Genomic DNA, 8,404 nt, shown 5'->3' with positions numbered 1-8,404 from the left:
TTTCTTGCTTGTCCCCAAGATCACATTATCACAATACAAAACACTTTAAAAGTCTATGATCTATTTGCAAAACCAAGAGGTTGTGGCTTCCTATGAAATAAAAAACAAGTTATTTATTTCCTTATTTCAAAAAGGAAGCACCAGGGTACAGTTAGGGGTCAAAGCAAAATTAACATCCAGCAATGTAAATTAAACCCTGTGACTCAATTTCCATCATCTAGGACTCACTCCACTTTGATGGTTCCATTTCTCTGTTTCTGCTGTCTGTAGCCATACAACTTGTCTCATAAGCTTAAGCTAGCTCCACTCCACACCTGTCCTTGGTAGTCGCCCCACAGTCGTGGTTTTTCAATATGCTGGGGTCTACACAGCACCTGGAGGTGGTCAATAGCCTCTTCTGGCCTCTCCAGGGCCTTAGATTCTGCCACAGGACGTCAGACATTTGCTCCTCCTTTCTATGACCTTTAATTCTGGAGCCTCTACTGTAACCAAAGCTGCACCTTCACCAATGACCACCTGACTTATCTGGAGAGGGACTCAAGCCCTGCTATAGGTTGCCAAAGTTCAGCTTCTCTCCACAAGCCTCTTCAAAACCAGTACCAGATTGGAGACTTTCACACCTGATTAAGTTTAGCTACTATGTGAAGTTTTGGCTCCCACAGGATAAAACTTCTGCATAAATAAATAAAATCCGGATTAGAATAAGTAAGATCTGATCTAATACATAGACTAGAGACTACAGTTAATATTAATGTACAATTAAAAATTACTGAGGGTAGATTTTAAATTTTAAAAATTTTGTGAGGTGATAGATACATTAAATAGCTTGATTGTAGCAATGGATGCATAGAAAACACATCAATACACACTATATACCATAAATATAAATTGATTTTTATCAATTATTCCTCACAAAGCTGGAAAAAATAAGCCCTGAGCATACCACATGTGTGTATATAATATCTAACAGCAAAATGCATTTTCACGTTATTATCTTAGTCAATGCTCACAGAACCGCATGAGTCTGGTACCATTACTGCACTCATTTTACAATTGCAAAAACTAAGTGTCACAGAGAATGGGTGACAGCCAAGGTCAGCAAGTGTAGTGAAAATAAAGCCTTGTTTATCTGAAGTCAAAATCAGTGTCTTGAGTTCTGATGCACAGGTCTATAATTCAGCTACTTGGGTAGATGAGGCAGAAGAATGGTGAGTCTAAGCTTAATTGTACAATGGAGTGAGTTCAAGGCCAGCCTTGGAGGTCTGGAGATATTGCTCATTGGTAGAGCATTTGCCTGTGTGACTCTGGGCTCATTCTCAGGTACCGCAATAATCATAATACTTCCAGTGAGTCTCCTACCATGGACAGAACTTTTCACTAGGGAAAGTAACTAGCCAATTTCACAGCCTCCTGTTCGAGCTTCTCTTTAACACTGCCCCCACCACACTGTGGTTTGTAAGTTCTGCATTTTGTTACCAATATTATAGGCCATATCCAAGTGGCAAGCTTTAGCTGCCTTTTTTTGTATATGCAATTTGTGTGTGTAGCCATGGGGGATACATGTGTACGGGGGCCAGAGATTGACTCAGGTATCATTCCTCACGTGCTTCTTGCCTGTTTGTTTTTTGGACAAGATCTCGCTCTTGACCAGGATTCTACATGTAGCGTTGACTGGCCCGTGAGCCCTAAGGTCCACCTGGGTCCACCTAGCTCCTTTGCAGTTCTGAGATAACAAGCACTTCACACTGCTTTTTCTGTGCGTTCTGAGAATCCAATTCAAGTCTTCAAGCTTGCAAGGCAATCACTCTACCAGCTGAGCCATCTTTCCAGCCCCTCTGTATTTATACATCTTTGAATGCAGATAGAGGTTTTTGTGTGTTTTTCAAAATTGCCATCATACCAGCTACCCGTGACTGACAGCTTGCTGTGCACCTGGCACTGTGTAGAGTACTTGTAGTCTCTGTAACTTCAGCTTCATTATAAGTCCATGGAAAAGTCCAGAACCCAAGGCTTCGGGCCAAAATCTGCTCAAAGTTGCGTAACTATGGCCATTTGATTCGACATCCTGCATCCTTCATTCCTGTGAAGCCCTCCAGACACAGCTCACTCCCATTCCCCAGTGTAACTCATGCCCCTGCCATAATCATGCAGGAGAGGAGCCGCAACACATTACACAATGCATACAAACTAGAGTTTATTTTTACTTCCTGGTAAAATTGCTCCCGGCACTGATTTACTTAGCAAAATGTTGGGTTTTAAAACACACATTAAAAAAAAAGCTGTCATCTTTCTGCTTTAGTTAAACCAATTGCCATTCTTTGCTTATAATTTCTGAATTCCCATTTCTACTTCAGATCGACCATATTGGTCCATGCTGGGGAGACAAGGTCCCCATGGCACCTGTGAGTCGTCTACTCCACTTTCTCACAGTGGAAGTCATGGGAGCCTGATAGTTTGAGCTTCCCATTCCTTGCCATCACACACACACACACACACACACACACACACAGAGAGAGAGAGAGAGAGAGAGAGAGAGAGAGAGAGAGAGAGAGAGAATATCTGGTATGGGAAGAAATGGAGGCCATTATATCTGAGCAAACACAGGGATTGTAGCCATCCTGGCCATCCTGACCTGGTAATTAGGTGGGTGTCAGACTTACAGTGAGAAGGGGGGGGGGCTTCTGGAGCATCTCATTGCTTTCTGCTAAGTGCATAATTTATTAGATGACCAAATGAGGAAGCGGCAGCGCCTCTTCCCTGGCAGTCTGCTGCTCTGCTAGTTCACTGTGAAAATCCCATGAACCTCACGCAGCATTTCTCTGTCCAAGCTGTGTGGCCATGGGAAAGTTAGATAAGCTGTCTCAGCGTCACAGTTCTCATCCGTGAAACACTAATAAGGATCTTTGTGCAAAGAAGTTGCAACTTTCTAGCATGTTGAATGTTCCGTGTAAACACCTATTACAAAAGCAGGCCATCGGGATAATGGGCTGCATATGAAGTATGGCTGCTGAGGACATGATGAAGGGTGCAAGGGGAAGAGACTGCCCTGGCAGTTCAGGGTCGTGAAGTGTGTAAGGATCCCTCAGTCTCAGGATGCAAAACACACCTCCTCCCTGCCATTAGCTTGTCCTCCTGCCGATGGTAAATATAGGTAATAAGAACATGTTGCTGGCGCATCATAAAATGAGCTTCCAGGACTTGTGTTTGCATGTGTGTGTGAGTGATATGCATGTGTGTGATGTGTGTGTGTGTGTGAAATGTGTATTGTGTGATGTGTGTGTGCATGTATATTATATGTGTATGCTGTGTGTGGGGTGTGATACGTGTGTGAATGTGAATGTGTGTGAATGCGTGATATATATATGTATGTGTATACATGTAAATTGCATGTATAGGATACATGTGTGTTTATTTGAGTGAATATGTGAGTGTGTGATATGTGTGCATTTGTGCGTGTATGTGCATTTGTGTGTCTTGGTGTATTGTATATATGTGATGTGAATATGTGTGCATGCATGTTTGTGCATGTATGTATGTATTTGTATATGTAGAGATGTGTACATTTGTGTGAATATATATGATGTGGAGGTATGTATGTATATGCATGTGTATATGTGTGTATGTGTGTGCATATGTGATATGTGTATATGCTTGTATTTGTGTGAGTATGTGGGGTATGTATGTATGTGTGTGTGTGTGTGTGTTTGTGTTATGCTGTGGGACAATGGTCTGTACCCTGTTAATTGTATTTTAGTAAAATGCTGAGTGGCCAGTAGCCAGGCAGGAAGTATAGGCGGGGCAACCAGGCAGGAAGTATAGGCAGGGCGATGAGAACAGGAGAATTCTGGGAAAAGAAAGAGTCAGTTTGTAGTTGTCACCAGAGCAAGCAAGATGTGACTGCCTCGCCGAAAAAGATACCAAGCCACGTGGCTAACACAGATAAGAATTATGGGCTAATATAAGTTATAAGAGTTAATAAGATACCCGAGTTAATAGGCCAATTAGTTTATAGTTAATGTAGGCCTCTGTGTGTTTATTTGGGAGTAAACGGCTGTGGGACCTGGTAGGACAGAAACATCAGTCAACAGTCTTATGGATGTATGTGAGTGTGAGAAACTTCTGGGCTGGATGTGGCTATTGTACCCATGAACTCAACAGCAGTGGCTACCTGCACAAGATGTGCACAAGGCTAGTCCCATCAACATTCCATCCCTGAGTGGAGAGGGTTTCCCTGAGGAGCTGTAGGCAGCTACCAACTTCTGGGAGACAGGGAGGTCATGTTCTCCATTGGTGCAGCCACTGGTCAATTGCCCTTCCTCAAGTAAGTAACCCTCAAACCACGCTCATGCAGTCAACCCTAATTCAATGCATGAAGGAACAAATAAAAATTTTTTTTTTTTTTGGTTTTTCGAGACAGGGTTTTAAAAGGCATGTAAGAGGTAGGGGACTTGTTAGGAATAAGAAGAGAGTAAGAGGAGAATGGGTGGAGCTGGAGGGATGGCTCAGTGGCTAATAGCACTGGCTGCTCTTCTGAAGAACCCAGGTTTGATTCCTGGCACCACATGGTGGTTTGCAAACATCTTTAACTTCAAGTCCTGGAGATCTGCCACCATTTTCTGGTCTCCTTGGGCACCTGGCACAAACATAGACATACATGTAGGCCAAACACCCATAAACATAAAATAAAAATTTTAAAGTAAATATAATGGGTAAATAGGATATGAAATGAAATTTTAAACAGATTAAAACCCCACAAATAATGTACAATTGAACAAGGAACTAAAGCATAGTAGAGACAGAGTGAGGAGGGTGTCTTTTTGCCTTTTGTTTATTTTACTCTTTCCTCTTTGGGGCCTGCCACCCAGCTCCCAAATAAATGCATAAAGACTTACTCTTATGAATGCCTGGCCTTAGTTTGAATTGTTTCTAGACAGATTTTTAAAAGTTATCCAGCCTCTTTTTTTTGCCTCTGGGCTTTAACCTTTCTTTATCCTTTATCTCTTTCTTTCCTTCTTACTCTGTGTCTGACTGTGTTGCTGGATGGCTGGCCCCTGGCTTCCTCCCTCTTTTTCTCCTTTCTCTCTCTCCTCCCTCTTCTTCTAGAGCCTAGATTTTTCCTCCTATTTATTCTCTCCGCCTGACAGCCCTACCTATCCTTCTCCTGCCTTGGTTGGTTGTTCATTTTATGAGACCAACCAGGTGTTTTAGGCAGGCAAAATCACACAGCTTCACAGAGTTAACCAAAGACACATAAAAGGTGGCAACACAACCTTGCATCATTAAACAAATGCTCCACAGCATAAAGAATGTAACCCATCTTTAACTAATATTCCACAACAGGAGGGTGGTGACAATCTGTGTCACAGTGACTGGGAAAGGTTTCCTTGACAGACAGGGGAGCATAGATCTGACAAAGAGGGGAAAGGAAGCATGTGGCAGCGGCAGAAGCAGGAAGTGTAAAGGCCCTGGGGCAGGAACTGCTTGAAATGTTCTGGGGAGGCTGAGCAGTTGATACAACTAGGGCTTCTTCAGCTGGAACATTAGGAGCAAACTGGGGACTCTGAGGCCATGAAGTTGGGATTGCGGCTGTGGGATATTTTTGAGGCATCACTAAGATTATGTTAAAGAGATGTGGAGGGAGGTGTGAATGAGAACAGAGCCCGAGAGCACTGGGGGTCCAGTAGTGTGGGGCACTGCTGTGACAGAGCCATGCACAATGGAGCTAGGGTGGGGAGGGAATAAAGGGGCTGGAAGCGGTGCTTCTGTCAAGCGTGTGTAGCATTTTCCACAACTCAGGCTCCCGATCGCATCTAGCATTCCCGAGGGAGTCTCTCATGCAGCATTCACGAGGATGCCACCATAAAAGGACAGCATGTGCTGCCAGAAGCCACACAATGAGCCTGTGTCAGACCCAGCTGAGGATGTCTGCACCTAACCAAGTGTGCTAGGTAGTTTTGTATCAACGTGACACAAGTTAGCGTCATCTGAGAAGAGGGACCCTCAGTTGAGAAAACACCTCCCCAAGGCAAGCCTGTGGGGACATTTTCTTAATTGGTGATTGATGTGGGAAGGACCAGCGCATTGTGAGTAGGGCCACCAGGCTGAGCAAGCTCTAAGGAGCAAGCCAGTAAGCAGTGCTCCTCCATGGCCTCTGCATCAGCTCCTACCTCTGCATCAGCTCCTGCCTGCAGATTCCTGCCTTGCTTGAGCTCCTTCCCTGACTGCCTTCAATGATGAATTGTGATGTGGAAATATAAGCCAAATAAACCCTTTCCTTCCCAAGTTGAGTTTGCTCGTAGTTTTTATCACATCAGTAGTGACTCTGACAAACCAGGCAATGTCTGCTGTTGAAATCAGACAGCTGAAGCTCTGGTTTTGTTGCTGCTTTGTTTTGTATTGTTTTGTTCTTTCAAGACAGGATTTCTCTGTGTAACAACCCTAGCTCTTGTAGACCTGGCTGGCCTCGAACTCACAGAGATCCACCTGCCTCTGCTTCCTAAGTGCTGGGATTAAAGGTGTGTGCCACCATCGCCCCACAAAGCTCTGGGTTCTTGAGGACAATGCTTGCTCTGTGTGTTCTCACACAAGGACCTCAAAGTGTCCCAGGGCTGAACTGGACTGGAGAATGAAGATGTCCCTGGAAGCCGTGAGGTAGGAAAGTGAAGAGAAGGAAAAGGAGGAGAAGGAACAGGATGAGGAAATGAAAGAGGAAGAGGAAGAGAAGTAGGAAGCAGGGCAAAAAGGAAGAGGTGGGGCAGCAAGAGGAGGAGTGGGAAGGGGGAAGAAGGAGAAAGAGAAAGAAGAGAAACTGAAGGCAACAGAGGATGAAGAAGAAGTAGGAGGAAAGAGGCAGGAGGAAAAGAGGGAGACTAGGACAAAGGAAGCAGCAGAGCCAGGCGGCTCCTGAAATCCTTGCTTTGCAGGCAGCGATCAGTTCCTCAGTGCATCACCCCCTCCTTTCACTGAGGCTGCAGAAGAAACTTAATTAAACGTGCAACTCAAAAGGGACATGGAGGATGTGACGCTTTTAAAAATATCACAGTGCAAGGCTTGGCAATAACTACAAGGAAATGCCTGCTTGAGACGTCAGTCATCTGGCTCCCTCAGCAAGGAGGAGCTAGTCTGTAAGACACGCTGTATCCTAGAGAGGTAAGAAAGCCACGTGCCCAGTCCTGACCTGGCAGCCTCAGACGCATGCTTGCTGCCCAAACAGGCCTTTCAAACTGTTCTGAGTCTTCCGGCCCAGTGGATCCCGGCTCAATGAATCTTCTTGATTTTTTATCATCTGTTCGCGTAGGCTCCGACAGCTTTTTGTGCTTTCTGCCCTTGGTCCAAACTATCTCTCTAATCTGTTCATTTCTCAACACCTCCCTTTCCTAGCCTCCCCATTTCCACATGAGTTCCTGCTGAGGCCTGCTGGGGCTGAACTGTCTCTCTCCACCCACACAGCAGCCAGCATGAGCTTTCTAAGCCACTGTGAACTTGAGCGGGTTTGTCCTCTGTTCCACCGTGTCTGGGGGCTTCAGGGAATGCCTGGGAAACACGCAGCCTCTTGCTGTAGCCCTTGACACGAGAGCTGACCTGGCTGTTAGTTTCTCTAATCCCTGCTCATGCGAACTCTTCCTCCACGGTTCCTAGCCACACATCCTCTTTCTGATCTTTGCATGCCGGAAGTTGTCCCCATCCTCTGGTGCCAGCATTCACTTCCCCAGAGTTGAAAAATCTCTCTTTGAGTGCAGTGACCTATGATAGGCAGCGCCAGGCATGTGACTTGACTTCTCTCGTCCTGTCTTCCTCTACATAAGAATATGATCATGAGAACAGCGTGGAAGGGCGTGTGGAAATGGACACGGGAGCTCAGCTGCATCCGTCCTTCCTCTGTACAGGAGTGTGATCTGAGAACAGCGTGGAAGGGCGTGTGAAAATGGACACAGGAGCTCAGCGGCATCCGTCCTTATTCCTTCACATTTGCAACCCACTTCTCCAAATTCAACTCCCATCAGCCCTCTTCCTTCTGAGCTGGAAATCTCCCAATGGCCGACTCTCTCTGCGGAGATCAAATCTTTCTCATGTCTCTAGTAGGGTTGCTGGCCCGGCCCGAGTTCTCAGACCTCCACAGTAGGATTAAAATGTTATGCCTTCCAGTATTACCCTGATGTCATTTGTTGACACCTATTTGTCTACATCAGAGAGAAGGCAGAATAAGGGCTTGTACATTTTCTGGATCCAGAACCAAGCCAAGGGCACTTAATGTGTTAATAAATAGTCATCTTGTTTCCCCCTTTGACAATATTTTAGCTTAGTGAGCAAAGTGATGGGGAACATCATGTCTTTTTCCTGCATGTGTGCTACCGTGACACCTTGTTTTCATCCTCCCTCTACCCCAGCCTCCCTATGTCCCCTT

Source organism: Microtus oregoni, unplaced genomic scaffold, assembly GCF_018167655.1.
Source record: "Microtus oregoni isolate MIOR12 unplaced genomic scaffold, Mior012 000016F_ref0000370, whole genome shotgun sequence".
NCBI classification, from domain to species: domain Eukaryota; kingdom Metazoa; phylum Chordata; class Mammalia; order Rodentia; family Cricetidae; genus Microtus; species Microtus oregoni.
The sequence above is the reverse complement of the archived record's forward strand: the minus strand, read 5'-3'. Positions refer to the sequence as shown.